This window comes from Octodon degus, unplaced genomic scaffold (genome assembly GCF_000260255.1).
Source record: "Octodon degus isolate 3935 unplaced genomic scaffold, OctDeg1.0 scaffold00040, whole genome shotgun sequence".
NCBI lineage: Eukaryota > Metazoa > Chordata > Mammalia > Rodentia > Octodontidae > Octodon > Octodon degus.
In genome coordinates, this window is record NW_004524616.1 from 8,338,967 (window position 1) to 8,356,357 (window position 17,391).

Sequence of the window (17,391 nt, forward strand, 5' to 3'; positions counted from 1 at the left end):
TCCTTTGACATTTAGGCTATGAATACGTTTTTGGGTGAAATGTGTTTCTTGTATACAGCATGTTGTTGGATTTTTTTTTAATCCACTCTGCCAATCTATTTCTTTTAATTGGTGAAATGAGTTCATTTACATTGATAGTTAAAATTGATATTACATATCAAATCACTTATGTTTGTCATGTTCTTTTCCTATTGTTGGTTTCTTACTTTTCTCTTGTGTTTAACTGTTTCCCTTATTTGGTGGGTTATTTCTGTTGTCATTCTTGGAATTGTGATCATTTTGATCCTTTCTAGAATGTCTTTTAATATTCTGTGCAGACTTCGTTTGGTCATCATGAATTTCTTTAGTTGTTCTTTGTCATTGAAGTATTCTTTCTCTTTATTACACTTGAAAGAGAGTTTTTTAAGCTGTATCAGTCTGGGTTGGAATTTGTTTTCTTGTAGGACTTGAAATACTTTTGTCTATACTCTTCTTGACTTGGTGGCTTGTGATGAGAAATCTACAGTTATACTGATAGGTTTTCCTTTAAATGTGATCTGTTTCTTTTCTCTATCAGCTTTTAGTATGTCATTCTTGTGCTGAATTTCAGAGATCTTGATTATTATATTCTGGGTGTAGTTTTAATCGGTTGATATTATTTGTAGTTCTATATGCCTCAGTTACTGTATGCCAGATTGTTTCCCCATATTTGGGAAGTTTTCTGTTATTACTTCTGCCCATATTCTTTTTATGTAATTTGTGTTGGCTCCCTCTTTCTCATTGATGTCTGCTAGTCTTATGCTGTTCATTTTTGCATCATCTTGCTGCTGTTGAATTATTTCCTGGGTCTTTGTTGTTTTTAAAAGATCTTTCCTTTCCTTTTCACTAGCTGCAACAGTGTCTTCAAGATCTGAAAGTCTGTCTACACTTTCATTCAAATAATTTTGCCAACTTTTAATTCAGTTTTTCATTTCATGTATATCTCTTTGAATCTGCTTCATGTATTCTATTTTTTCTTATATTGCTCATTCAAGGATTCCATCATTTTTATATTCTCCTCTATTTTTATCAGTGCCTTCTTTAGAAATACTTAGCAATTCTTTCATCATAATTATCATTTTTTTTAATCTGGGAGAGTATTTCTGATCTGATTTCTTCTATACATTCTGCAGTTGTTTGTTTACTTCAGTTGCTATTATTTCAGAGATCTCAGGTGCATGACTTCCAATTTCTTCTATGCTTATGCCCCCTGAAATTGTTCTGGATGAGCTCAGAGCCTGAGATTGTAATTTGCTACTTTGTTTTGTCATTTTCTATTTCAGAGAGAACTCTTTGCCTTTATTTCTATGCTACTATTTTGTTGAAGTTTGTTTGCAAAAGCTGTATCACTGGAATCAGAATCTCTCTGTAAAGAGTCTGTTCTTTAAATATCACTTCTGTGTTAGAGAGTCTTGTTTTGTTGTATCCCAAGATTTTGCCTTCTGTAGTGAGATTGTGATATTGATTTCCACTTGGCACTGTTCTCCTTCCTAGAGTCTTCCAGCCAGAGTAGTTTGTCTAAGTTACCACCTGCCACATTCGTGCCATGAGGATCTTCCAGTAGTTCTTGACCTCTGTCTGGGCTCCACTAGGTCTAGTGGTATGCCTCAGCTCCCTGAGCTCAGCTGCAGGCCTCAGCCCCTCCTCCTATGACCACCAAATTTTCCCATCCGGTACCATGCCAAGCAACTCAGCACCAAGTTCCACATACTGGGTCAGTTGCCAGGCTGCTCTCAGTGAGTTTAGCTCACTGTGTGCCACACGGAGCTGCTCTGCACTGAGTGTAGCCACCCACACCACTCACCAAGCTGCTCTATCTCCTTCTTTTCTTTAAAGTTGTCTCTCTAAAGTTTACTCTTTAATTAACAGAAGCCTCTAGTTACTTACTGGCCAGAGGCTGTGCTGAAGCCACCTTAGCTTTCACAATTCAGACAGTTTAGGAGCATTTGCATTGGTGGTATAGTGGTGAGCATAGCTGCCTTCCAGATAGCTTAGGAGCAAGGGGTGATTCTCAGCCAGGGGCAATACTGGGAGACTGGAAACTTTAGGATATGTCACCAATGAAAGAAAGCTAGGAGTTAGGTGCTTGAGGCATAACTCTGCCATTGTCTCCTCTGTCTCTGTCTCTGTGTCTTGATGTGTCTGTTTGTCTGTCTGTCTGTCTGTCTGTCTCTCTCTCTGTCTTTGTCTCCTCTGTATCTCTCTCTGTATCTGTCTTTCTGTATCTGTGTCTCTTTCTTTGTCTCTGTCTCTCTGTCTCTCTGTCTCTCTCTCTCTCTCTCTCTCTCTCTCTCTCTCTCCCTCCCTCCCTCACTTCTTCTCATCTATCATGAGGTGGGTGCTTTCACTTGCTGCCATCCTTTGTCGTGCACTCATCATGACATATGGCGTTACCATGGCTCCAACTGCCAAAGTTCAGCCAAAATGTTTCCATCTTGCAAGCTGATTATACTAAGTATTTTGTTAAAAACTATAGAAAGCTCATCAACACAAGAAGTAAGGAAAAAGTGGAGTTGAAGTTTACATACAAGAATCTGTCCTTATCATTTATTGGCCTTATTTGAATACTTAACCATTTACTTTAGATTCTTAGGATAGATTCTAGAAATTTTAAGTTAAAGAAAACTTGAATCAGTTAAACAGTTGTTTTAGAAATACACTTTACTCTGTACTATTTACTGACCATACGATTTATACTAAAGATTATGTATATACTATTTACTATCACACTGCTGTTTTAACTTCAACATCTTTTTATTATATACATATTTTAGAATCTAAAATAAAAGAAAACTACAAAAATACCTTCGAACGAAATTTCTTTCATTTTTTTCCATTGTTATTTTTGAGAAAAGGTCTCACTATGTAGTTAGTTCAGGCTGCCCTTGATCTCATTGTGTAGCCCAGCCATGCCTCAAACTCCTGGCAATCCTCTTTCTCAACTGCCCGAATGATGCAATTACAGGTGTTTGCCACAAAGCTAGAAGATTCATTTTTCAGAGTTAATACAAAGCCTGCTAGAAATTTGACTGATTGATTAAGAAAACTGCTATGTATGTAAACGTATTTACAGCATTGTTATTTTGTGCACATGCATGTGAAGTACTTACTATAGGATAGAGTTTACATTCATGATGCAAGAGTGAGATGATAGAATGCTCCTCCTTTATCTAATTCTATCCATATTTCCAGTGTGGATCATAGCATAGATCAGTACGGCACTATTTGTAATTTTGATAATCCACAAACAAATTTCAAATTTTAAACTACATGCATATCTATATCCTCAAAAATCTTACAAAATATATTATGCAATACATATTACATCACCCCAACTCATTGCAACATATGTAAATATGTTAATATGCACAGAAATAGCATACATGTAATAGTCAGACTTCCTCTGTATCCGAAGTTCTGAAGGTTGAGTCAGTGGCAAATTACATGACTGGAGAATACGCATGCCATGGGAAAAGGGAGGACAGGTGTTGGCCTTCAGTACATGATGAGTAACTTTATTTGTAATGCATTTTCCTCTGAAATTTTCTAAGAGTTTTTGTCAACTTGATTTCCTGGAGGTAGGGACAGCATCTCATTCACCTTTGTATCCATAGTCCAATAAAATGATTTCCTATTCCGTAAGCATTTTCTAATTATTTTAAAGGACTTTCTGGCTATGTTAACTTGAACATATTTTATCTTAAAAGTATGCACATTCAGAGTTTCTCTTCATAATAAGCTTTTTAGAGGAGTTCTAGGAATATAACTCTTGTGCAGACTTGAACCTTATGTTGTCAATGTTAAAAATAAGTGATTAAAAATCATGTTCTGTGTTCATTAATGATAAAGTATTTGAGTAATAGACTTGACATACCTTGTTTTTGATCCATTTACTACTTGGTTTTTCTTAAGTAATAATACACAGAATATAAGTGGTATAGCAAAAGAAGCCTTCAAATACAATACAACAGGTATGGATGTTTTGAAATAAATTTACCAATTAGAGTATCTAGGAATTGTTCTTCCAGAGACTACTCACTAACATGTGAGTTATATTCTCTCTGAGGTGACTCACCCTTAGGTGAGTCAAGAAGAAAAGCAAAACAGAAAAGGAATAAATTATTTTCAAAAATTATGACAGCTATTTTGTTTTAAATATAAAGTTGTTCAGAATTAAGGTATACATAGTTTCAGGTTTTATTTTTCAGGAGGGACTCAAAACTTGGTAATAATATTAACTTTTTAAAGAAAATTATTTGTATGCAAATATTACTATTATATTCTTTTATCTTTTCTAGAAATTCAATGTCAAAACGTTTCCTTAAGAGCACACTAGGTAGAATGATGGTTTTAATTAAATGTTTTCTTTTTAAAAAACAGTTGGCTTCTGCACAGAATACACGTTTAACAAATGGAGTAAGGAATTAAGCTACACTTTGGAAATGATTTTAGTAGAAAAATATTTTCGAGTGTTCTTTTTTGGTGGTTATATGTCCCCAGTCCTGTGTATTTAGGTGTATGTGAGTATTTTTATTTTCAGACTAATTCTCAATATGTTGTGAGGCTGGCCTTGAACCTGCAATGCTCCTGCCTCAGCCTCCCCACTAGCTGTCATTGCAGATGCAACCACCACAACCAGAAGGCATATGTGCACATGTATATTAAAGTCTGAAACATAAAAACATCAAAAAGGGGCATTGAGTGATTATGAGACAGTGCAGCCCACCTATATAACTCACTGAACAATCTGTCACATACCATTATATGACTTTATAGAAGTCCAATTACTCTAGAAGATTTATACTCTTCCCATCTCAAATGGCAAAGTGTATACTAGATTTGTATCAGAAAAAGTGTGGAACACCTTAGTGTCCAGACTTTGCCACACTGAAAAGATCAGGTCATGTTAAAAGCTTGTTTCATTTACTAAGCACTTTTATCAGTTGTGACTTCTTATTCCTTCTTGTTCTAAAAAGGAGAAAATAATACAAGATATCCTTAAAGCTATTAGTCAAGTGACCTAGTTTCACTTATCCTTTTGTGTAGGGCCAGTGCTGATTTTTCCCAGATGACCACATTTTTTTTTTTTAGCTCCAATACAGGCATTCCTAGAATTTAAAAAGGAAGTATGGAGTTCCTCCAAAATGTGTGGCCAGAGTACAAATATTCTAAAATATCTCCTTCACAGCCTTCTGCGGCTATCACGAATAACACTAGAAATTTTCTTTAAGAGTGAATTTTTGAAAGATTGTTAACAAGAATTTAAAAAATATATACATATTCTTTTCTATAATGATCATTTATGCATAATTTTAATGCTTTCAAATATTTTTGTATGATTCTAGAAGCTTAAACATGTTGCTGGTGGAATAATCATTATCAATATTTACAGTGCCCAAATGGTGAAGTCATAAGAAAAATATTTTAGAATGGATGAAATGTTTTTATTTACACAAAATAAAGTCCTGAACAAATATTCCACCATTTTAAATTTGTGTTAGCACCTCCTCATGCATCCATGATCAAGGGAATGTAACTACTGAAATGAGCTTGTGATTGGCATATGATGGAGTCAATGGGGGAAAAATAAACACACATGTATTATATATACAAAAAGTCAATATTTGTATTAGATTTGATATTAGTATTGAGCTGTCTAGGGCTTATGAGGGGTATTTTTTATCTTAAAACATAAAAAGGGAAATATGATGACTTTTTCTAATGAATAATCTTTGAGTTTGAAATACTATCATTAGACACTAATATCACATACACACATCAATAATATGTACTAGTTACTTTTATCTTCCTTTGCAATTATTTTTAGTGAAATTATAATGATAAATATAATACTTTGTTTACATTGGTGACCCTGCAGCTGAGATTGAGAGTAAATGTTATTTGATTCACTTGCGTGAAGCAATGTAATTGCTTTAATGGATGATTAAATATATGTGGAAAGGTGCATATTAATGACTGAAAGGCAACGCTTCCTTGTAAATGTATCTACGAAGTCACATGTTCATCCCATGTAATAAATTTTGTAAATATCTCTTCACCCATATCAAAGATAGTTTAAAATCATGGCTCTGCCTATTATCTACATTCAATATCTTCCATTATTGACATAAAAATCATTGTTAGTTTTTATGACAATAATTCATGAAGGTCAGCCAGTATCTGCTTTGTCAACCCATTATAACCTGATGTCCCTGGAACAAAAGTTAACTGTACTTCCCAGTAGTGATTTTGGTAATATATTACAAAACCTGACATGGTATCTAGCTACATCCCACCGAGCACAACTGATAGCATAATTCTGGGCTCTGCTGGAGTGATCTCCCTTCACTGAAGAACTGTAAATATTTCTGAGTATTGAAATGACTAATCTATTGTAGATAATGTCAGAAATGTATTACATTGGGCTGGAACCACTCAGTAGAGTTCATTGGTTAAATTAAAATGGTATAAATAATACTATGCTTTGGCTATGGCTCTGATGCATGTATGTATGCATGCATGCATGTACATATGTATACATGTATGCATGTATGTATGTATGCATGCATGTAGAGGTAGAAGCAAGGTGTTGTTTATGGAATCAAGGTATCCATGAGCAAATTCCTCTCCATCTTTGGGTACTAATCATATAATCCCCAGAATTAGAAGCTCCTAAGCCCAGAGAGTTTTTTTCTCCTAAACTAAATCAAACTCTACTTATTCAGTGGGAATTCCCAAACTCAGAGAGGCAACATAGTAGGGAAGCCTATCAACATTTTTCTTGCATTTGAAAAAAAACCTTAGTTGATTGTGCATGTGAAAAGCTGTAGAATTGGCATAAATGAGGGCAATGTACCTGGCAGTGCATGAAGAGTTGTGATCTTTTCTCAGGAAAATGGTTTTAATTCTCATGGACTGATGGGCAATGCCCAATTGCCTTCCCAGATGGTCAGCCAAATATGGAGGATTAAAAACTTAAGATTGCACACCTATGCAGAGAATGCAGTTGTGGAAATCTGGCAGAAATTCAAGGAAGAAAGTGGGGCTGTGAAGCCACTCAGTGTAAAACCAGTTACTGGCTTAAAGGCTGAAAAAAAGGAAAAAAGAAAAGATGACCTGTTGTGACCCTAGAAGTGGTAATAGGAACTTCAAACTATGGGGTTGGGAGGTGCTCCAGCTGTGAAGAGTGTTAGGATGGGGAGCATTCTTATGAAGTTTGCTTCACCCAGACAGGCTGTATCAGAAATCAAAAGCCTCTAGATTTTTACACCAACCATAACACCCATTTCTCTTTTGGAAGGAAAAATGGCATGTTCCGCAAAAATGAGTGTGAGTCTAAGGGTACCTGGGAGCTGGAAACTTTGGAGATATCTCATTTCCTAGTTTTTTCATGATTCTTGTGTTGTACACTAAGATTTCCAGAGTATTTGGGATGTGTGTCTGCAACACTATCGGGTGTATGAGTCTGATTAGTAAATAAATGAGAGATTATTGCATAGAGTAATGAGGATCACAAAAGTGGCAACGACCAGAAGCTGGGCTCCAAGAAACTACTCTTCAGGCTTGAAGAGATCTGGGGGGGTGTTTGATGAACAACATAAAATCCAGATGGAGGGAGTGATCACCCCAACAGAGGGCAGCTTGAGCACTGTGGAGGGGGAGCACCCCCACCATGTGAGCTTTTGAGGGGAACAGGGGTCCGGAACTGAGAGCGGCCCTGTTGGGAATGGTGGAAGTGGACAGCGGCCTCTGAGCTCAGTGCGGAGCCCACGCACTGCTAAGAAGTGTGTGCAGCACCCGCAGCAACACACAGCTCCAAGAGCACAGCCTGGTGGTTTCTTCCCCAAGAACAGAAGGCCAGAAGCCACACGTGGATAAGCAAGAGGTGTGGAGAGCAACACCAGTTCTTCCTGGGCCCTCCTGTCCAGGTTCAAAAGGACTGAGATTATGCGGTGCGGCTCTGACAACTTTATGTGACAATGTGATCATGAGGGTCAGAACTCAAACTGCTACAGACGGTACTAGGCGGTTTTACCTACCTGGAGCAAGACCGATGCCCAGCGCTAGGGAAATGATAGGCACAGTGAGTACCTCATAAGAAGCGTGTTTGTGCTGGGTTTGTCCTTACCTTTGTGTGTGTGTGTGTGTGTGTGTGTGTGTGTGTGTGTGTGTGTGTTTCCTGCTTTTCCTTCAATAGTATGTTATCTTGTTTTGTCATGTTTTTTCTAAATTAATGATTGTTTCTTAGGGTTATATGACTTTTTTTGGTTAGTTCACTAAGTGGATTTAATCTTCCTATCTCTTCCCTAACTTCGTGTTTGTATTTATTTTCCTGCTAACTTTGTTCCTCTCCTTGTTCACCCTTTTTCTCCCATACACATAGTATTAGTACTTATTGGCATATGATTAAAACCTAACTTTTATATAGCTTACTCTGTTTTGCTATTCTCCCTTCCTTTCCTGGGTTTTAAAAGGTTTTGTTATATATTAATAAGTGACTGGCATCTTTCTAAAGGATTTAACTTTTTTTAAAGGAAAAAAAAAAACAAAGAGGGGAAAAATGATACAGCGTTTCAAAACAGGATGATAGGAAATTAATAAATGTTGTTATATTACACATTGTTATCTTCAGAGTAGTTGCTCAAATTACCATATATATTCATGTAGAGTTGATCAAGCAGAGCAAGCAACATAGCTCAGTGGACTAAGCACCTGTTTAGGCAAACAGAGAGACTGGAGTTCCATCCCTGGTACTACATGCTGCACGGACTCTGTCCATGGAGACCAGGTGTGGTGGCACACACCTGTAATTCCAGCCCTGGCTGGGCAGGCTTAAACAGGAGGATCACTATGAGTCCAAGCTGTTCAAGGAGACTCTGTGCCAAGTACATTAAAAAAATTAATCAAGTGATTAAACATTAATTGTTTCTTTCATTAAACCTAAAGAAATTAGTAGTACAATTCTCTTAGAGTAATATTCCTTCTTTTCTGACTGGAATTTTAGATGCAGTGTTTCTGATAGTTGTTCTCTGCTCTGAAAGCAATACTTGGGAGTAAACCTCACAGTTGGATGTGGTTGAGCAAGTGGTTTCACAGACTGACATACAAATACCCTGAAGCATAACAAAAGAGAGGGGTACTTACTGTTAAGACTTGCAGACAGTAGTGCTAGGGATAGGCGTTCCAAATGGTCTGAAAGTTTTAACATAAAAGCACAAGAAGCATGAAAACTCAAGGTCACGAAATGTCTCAAAAATTCACGACTACTCTGAAAGTGATTCAACAAATATTTAAGTGAATGAAATAGCCAACAATTTTTAAAAACAGTTGATAGTTATAGTTATCCATTAACTGAAAAAAAGAACAAGTAGCTGAACGAAAAATGATAATAAAGCAGGACATAAAATACAAATTCAGTGAAAAAAGACTAAAAACAAAAGCAAAGAGAAATCATGGAAATTCAAACTTCAATACATCAAATAGATTCAACCACTTCAATATAAAGACTTCGAGTTTAGCATTGTTTATAGCTGAGTAATACTCCATTGTATAAAAATACCACATATTTTTCATCCATTCCTCATACGATGGGCATCTTGGTTATTTCCAAGATTTGGCTATCACAAATTTTACTACTATAAACATAGGCACACATATATCACTATGATATGATGTTTTCAGATCCTCCGGAAAAATTCCCAGTAGAGGAATAGCTGGTTTAAATGGGATTTCCAGTCCAACTTTTCTAAGGAGTCTCCACACTGATTTCCATAATGGTTGCACCAGTCTACATTCTGACCAGCAGTGGAGAAGGGTTCCTTTTTCCCCACAGCCTCTCCAACATTTGTTGTTGGGTGATTTCTTTATGATAGCCATTCTTTCTGGGGTGAGATGATATCTCAGTGTTGTTTTAATTTGCATTTCTTGGATGGCTAGTGATGTTTTTTCATATATTTATTCACTTCTTTAATTTCATCCTCTGAGAAGCATGTGTTCATCTCGGATGCCCACTTCTGGATTGGGTCTTTAAATTTTGGGGCCCTAGTGTTTTTTAGTTTTTTATAAATTCTAGAGAGCAGACCTTTGTCAGAGTACTTATTTGTCATGATTTTTTCCAAATTTGTGGGTTGCCTTTTCACTTTGTTGGAAATTTCTTTTGACGTGAAAAAAACTTCTCAGTAAGAGCAGGTCCCAGTTGTTAATTCTTTCAACTATTTACTGTGTGATTTGATTTTTGTTGATGAACTCTTTGCCTACCCCTATGTCTTCAAGAGTTCCTCCTACTTTCTCTTCTAGCAAATTTAGTGTCTCTGTTTTAATGTTTAGATCTTTAATCCATTTTGACTTTAGTTTAGTGCATGGTGATAGACCTGGGTCAAGTTTGAGTTTTCGGCATGTAGAGAACCAGTTTTTCCAGCACCATTTGTTAAAGAGGCTATATTTCTTCCAGTGAGTATGTTTGGCCCCTTTGTCAAAGATAGGGTGGCTGAGTGTGTTCGTAGGGGCTTCAGCATCTTCTAATATATTCCATTGATCCTCAGGTTTATTTTTTTGCCAATACCATGCTGATTTTATCACAGTAGCCTTGTAGTATAATTTCAAATCAGGAATTCTAATGCCTCCTCCTTGTTTTTATTTTCCAGGATTGCCTTTGCTATTCTAGGTCTTTTCTGGTTCCAAATAAATTTTAGGAATGATTTCTCTAGCTCTGTGAGGTATGTAGGTGGTAGTTTGATAAGGATTGCATTAAATCTGTACAGCAACTTTGGGAATATGGCCATATTCAACCAAAAGCCTCAATCCAGTAAAAAAAAAAAAAAAAAAAAAGGAAGACAGATAATTGGGTAGGACTCAAGGTGGATGTATTAGAAATATCAGACAGAAATAAACAAATACCAGTAAAAACCTGTGAATGGATTTTGAAGTGGAGATTATTTTTTCACATCCTCCTCTCACCCATTTATGCTTCTTCCTGGCCCATTTATGAAACTTTTTCCATTGTTTTTCTTCCATATTTTTGTTCCTATTCCTCTTTTTCTCTTCCTCCACTTCTCTCCCTTGTTCCCCTTCCCAGTTGAATATATTCTTCCTTCTTTCCAATATCTGTCTTCCATTTTTTTATTTATGCTCTAGTTTATCATATAAGACAACCATTATGATATTTACACATAGGTATCAAATTATTTTATTTGTGACATCCACTTACCAAAAATTTCTCAAAGGTATCCTTCTTTGTGGCATAGTAATACTCCATTGTGTATAAGAACCACATTTTTTCTATCCATGTTTCCTTTGATTGGTATATAGGCTGTTCCCAAGGTTTTGTTATATATTATAAATTATGTTGCTATAAACATGGGTGTCCATATACATCGCTGTGGTATGATGTTTTTAACTCTCAGGGAAATACCTAGAAGGGGAATAGGTGGATCAAATGGAACCCCTAGTTTCAAATCTTTGAGGAATCTGCATACTGATTTCCACACAGTTCATACCAATTTACACTCCCACTGACAGTGGGAAAGGGTTACTTTTTCCTGACTGGGCCACCAACATTTGTTGTTGATTGATTTTTTGATGATAGCCATTCTTTCTAGAATGAGATAGAATCTCAGTATTATTTTAATTTGCATTGCTTGAGGGGCCAGTGACATTGAATATTTTATATATATTTATTTCTGCTTTACTTTTTCATCTCAGAAGTTACTGTTCATTTTAGATGTCTATTTTGGGATTAACTTAAAACCCATCAATTTGAAGAGGGTGAAAAAACAAAGGCTAATGACATAGAGCTTGTTCACTGAAATTGTAGTCAAAAATTATTTCATGCATCCAAGAAATGGAAATATTTGAGTGTCCAATTGAGAGGTATTCAAAACCCAAGGACATGTCTAGAGACATGACTGTGACTTGTCACAGTCAAACTGCCATGTGTGCAGAGAAACAAATGAATATTAAAAGCAGTATACACAAATGCCAAGTCCTTGTTCAACAGCTGAGTTCTCTTCCTATAACTAATTATTTGAGTTTCTGACAAAATGTGGAATTGTGTACAGTCTGTGCATTATATTGAAAACAAAGAGATGGTCAAAGGAAACTCCAACTTGAATACTTAAGTACAACAGAACATAAAACTACACTGAGGTACTATATAGTACAGTCAGCAAAAATTACAGTACTGTATAAATGGGGTACAGTGTATGAAAAGGTTTTGAGGCTCTATTAACAAGATGCACAGAACTTTACCAAAACAGATGGGTGATAAATCTTACCAGAACACCTCAATCGTTAAGTCCGAACAGTCGTTAAGTCTGGTGGAACATTGAGAAATATCTGTAAATCAATAAATTTAACAAATATTATGGGATGTCATCCAACAATAGCAAAAAACATTCATTTTAGAACCTTGCAGAACTTTGAAAAATAGACAATATTTTAAGGCAAGAAATTTTAAAGATTTATTTCTAAAAGAATTAGTTGCCCCCGAGGCATGTTGAGACGGCAATTGAAACTGGGTGTGAAGGCACATGCCTATAATCCCAGCTCTCAGGAGGCTGTAAACAGGCAGATCACTACAAGTCCAATCTAGTAGTGAGACCCTCAATACCCTGTAGACCATTCCTTAAAATACAAGACAAAAAATTAAAAAAGAAAATAAATCAGGATTCTGAAAGATCCTAAAGGGTATACAGTTATATGCTTAGCATACTGCTAGCAGATTTCATTGAAATTTACAGGTTGACTCTAAATTCCAATAGTGATACAAAGAACCATTATAGAAAAAAAATCCTGAAAAATTAAAATTGCAAGACTTACTTAATTCATTTGTAGTGTTGCTATAAGGCTACTTTAATAAAAAATTAGATGTAGATTATCTAAACAAAACAGAGTGTAGAAATAGATCTGTGCTTTATGTATGTAGGCAGGATAGTTTGGATAACTGTACTGAGCATTTCTGCTGGTCTATGGAAAGAAGAAATTAATGTTTTAATTTGTTTTATCTCCTTTATTCAATTGCTTGTACTTTTTCTCTTCTTAATTTCTTATACATTTCTTTTTTTCTTTCTTCTTCCAATTTTACATGCATATCTGGTAATATGAATAACTGGTTGGAAGACAATACTATGTATGACAGCAAATACTGTGAAATTCATATTACTTTGTTAAGTGAAATTCTGTATGATTTGAAATTTTTTCTGATTTAATTCTAATCTATATTCTCTTTAAAGAATAAAAAGAAATAGATCTGTGCATTTGATTATTGACAAAATTTCTAAGGCAAATCAATGAGGGAAGTGATCATCATTTTGGCAAATATCACTAGAAAAATTCACCTGCTTACTAAATCTGAGTATGTACTTGACAATATACATAAAATTTAATTCACAGTTCATAATAATAGGCCTATCTGTAATATATGTTTGTATGTAACTCTGAAGAAAACCAGAAAGATATCTCTATGATTGAGCTAAAAGTTTTCCTATAAAAACATGAAAAATACAATCTTTAAAAGAAACATATTGACAAATTTAGTGTTTTGATAAAACATTTGCTCCTCAAATTTACTATTTAAGAAATGACTATAATACTTACAAAACATATCTCACAAAGGCTGAAGCACCTAAATCTACAAAGAATTGCTCAGTAGTTAGAAAAATAAGCTAAATGTTAAAGTAAACATTTTCTTTCTTTTTGGTACTGGAAATAGAACTCAGGATCTCACCCTTGCCAGGCAGGCTCTGTGCCTCTGAGCTACATCTGTGACCAGAGCAGATATTTTCTTTTATCTGCTTTTTAAAAATTTTTTCTTTTTGTGGAACTGAGGGTTGAACTCAGGCCCTTGCACTTGTCAGGTAAGTGTTTATTCTACTGAGCTATTTCCCTGGCACCTTCAGAATAGACATTTTCAAGGAAAATATATAGATTAAAAAAAAGAAGTATGGGAAAATTCTCAGAATTAATAATCATTAAATTAATGAAAATTATGAGCAAAAAGAAAATAACTACACAAAAATGTAGTATACAGCCCACAATTTAAAGTCTGGAAATATTAAATGTTAATGAAAATTTATCACCCTGGCACACTTCCCAATTTTAAAACTATAAGTTAGTTTAGTTCTTACAAAGATAAACATGTAGTGCTGTGGATGCAACATAGGGGCAAAGCCTTGGCCCAACCGATTGAAGACCCTGAGTGCAAAAGAAGGATTGAAGGAAAGGAGAGAGGGAGAGAAAGAAGGAAAAAGTGAAAATATGTATGTTTCATGCAAATAGTACATTAATGTCTCAAATATTCATTATATAGCTACTTAGAGGAAACTGTTAACCTTTAAGAAAACAAAACAATTCTGTAAAGTGCGAAGACAAAACATAATGTGATTAAAAAATTCAAGAGGGGAAATCATAAAGAGAACAAATAGTCTTGCATGAATACAATAAGCAAATTTCAAAGGACATCAATAAAGAGCATCTACATATATTTTTTCAGTATAAAATGGTCCATTATTTATATCTTCCTTTTTTGTTTTGCTTTGTCAGAGATGGGTGTTCCATTGTTCTTAGAGAAGCTGTATTTGGAGAAGTCTTTAAAGGACCTTTTCATACTTGATGCCAGTTCAAATATTGTAGGTACTTGAATTCAGCAAAATAATCCAATATAGTCCAATAATGCATAATAGTAGTGGATTATCAGAAGAACTGGAAATTGTCAGAAGTTGTTGACTCGAGCCTTTTACAGTTCAGCATATTAATATTGTATTTCTTTTTATATCTCGTGGTTATAATTTTCTGCTGGATGGTTAAGACCAAGTTAAAGCAAGACTTACGTATATACAAAATAGGTATACAGCTACTTTCTCTTAGTTCAATAAGAAGAAAGTTTTGTACTAATATTGTTTAGAGAGGATATCATGTCTGCATCTTGTCCTCTGAATAACTACTATGAAGACAATAATATGAAATGTATGAATTATGGGAACTGTCCTACTAATCTGTTTTGAAACTTTTTCATTGCTATTTTATTTCTCATTAGAATGAATAAACAAAATAAAAATGGAGAGCATCAATGGTAGAGTAAATCAAGTAAGAAAAAGATTTTTGAATTCAAAGATCAGTTATTCATAAATGCACAGAAGGAAAAAAGAACAAAACTTACTGAATTTATGAGAAAATATAAGTGGAAAATTTCAACCATGGGAGCTCAAGAGAGTGAAAAGAGATAAAAAGAGTAGAAGTGAATTCAAAGATTAAACTTTTAGAATACAGAACTGCTACAACATACTAACAACTATAAGAAAGTAGTACACAAATTATATATTGACTATCCAAGAGATAAGAAAGGCATAGATGTATACATCTTATCAAATTAAATTATAAAAATCTACAAAATCTGAGCAAACCAAAAATAAATGGGAAGATTAGAACATTAATAAATATTCTTTCATCAAAGGAAAGTACAGGATCTGATGGCTACAGTTGTGGATGCTACCAAACATTTAAAATTAATGAACACTAATTCTTGTCAAACTCTTTGAAGAATTCAAGAGGAAAGAATATGTCAAAACTCCTTCTTTAAGGTCTATATTTCCCTGTGTTGTAGTTAGGTTTTACAAGAGAAAAGATTTAATACAGGACACATAATTTACAGAACTATTTATAGTATTCACCCAGATAGCCAAATGAAAAGAATGTGGGGGATCTGTTCACATACTTGAGACCCATAGAATCCAACTGAGGGCCTGGCTCTCATGTCAACACTCTACAAAAGTTCAGATGAAGACCTAGAACCAATGGCATGTCCTCCATGAGTCCAACTAGAGGCTTAGAGTGCAGGCAATGTCTCATACAAGTCTACATTAAGGATCTACACTGGGAAGACCCAAAGATCAGCAGTGGAAGTGATAAAGTCTAACCCAGCAGGATGAAAGATCTGTGCCAGCAGGCTGAAGGATCTACACTAGAGTCAGGAAGCAACACTCAAGGTAAGCACCAGAGTTTCCTACATAAGTACCACAACCATCCACAGCAACAGGTAGGAGTCACACTTCTCCTTTAATGAGTACAGTTTTTCCAGGGTAATGAATAGCACACCACCTTCCTCTGCTGTTCTCCTTCTATGCTTCTGGCAGAAGTTCTTTGATGGGACTTTCACACCCAGAGCCTTGCTGACTCAATTCAGCTATTTACAAATTAACCATTAATTAATCATCACACGCTGATACCAAAGCCAAGTAAAAATGCTACAAAAATTTTTAAAGTTACAACAAAAATTAAAAAATATGGTCTCTAATGTTTATGAAAATACATGCAAAATTCTCAACAAAATGTTCTCAAATTAAATTCAAGAGCATATTGAAGAGATCATTAACCACGACACAGCAGTGTTCCTCCCAGGAATGAAAGGATAGCTTATCAGATATCACTCTACAAACATGATAGAACACAATAACAGATAGAAAGAATTAAAAAAATAATTTTAATATATAGAGCAAAAGCATTTGGCAAAATTCAATATCCTGTTATGCAAACATCCCCAACAAATTAGGCCAATAAAAGTCATACATGTCAAACTCAGAGCTAACACTGCATTCAATGGAGAAAAATTGAGAGTTCCCTTCCAACTTGTAGAACAGGAAAACAATGCCCATTCTTGGCACTTCTACCCGGCATGGTATTTATGTGTCCTACTAAAAATAACAAGGCAAGAGAAAGGAAAGAGACAGTGCATGGTGGCACACATGTGTAATCTTAGTGCTGGAGAGGCTTAATACCAGTCCTTTACTATCACTGGATTGCAAAATGCTGCTAGATATATGTGCTTCACTTTCTCACTCGTAAAATGATGTAATAGGGGCTACAAAGTACATTTTAATTGTTCTCTTTTCCTAAAAGACTGTTAATAGAACACACACACACACACACACACACACACACACACACACATCTAGAATTATTTTGGAGACTAATCTAGACAGACTCTTAAAATACAGTTAATGTACTAATGTACTATTGCTTTCTTATGAAAAACTTGTACAAGAATCTAAATGCTCACTTCTTCAATTTTGCTTCCTAAAATGTTCATTAATTTGACTTTATAGATTTTTCCAATAATAATATAACATTAGATTGGAAAGCTCCTTGAATTTGAAGAGAAAACAATCCCTGATGTAAATCATTTAGGCAGTTTGGGAGATAATGGCAATAGTGGTGTAAGCATTTGGAAATCTTTCCAAGGGAGAAGAGCCACATGGACCAGTGGTCCTTATAAGCATTCAGAAGTGTAACCAATGGGGCTCCTTAACATCAAATGAACTCAGAAGTGTAAATGTAATTCATTCTGTAAATATGTGACTTCTCCTGATTTCAATACAGTGA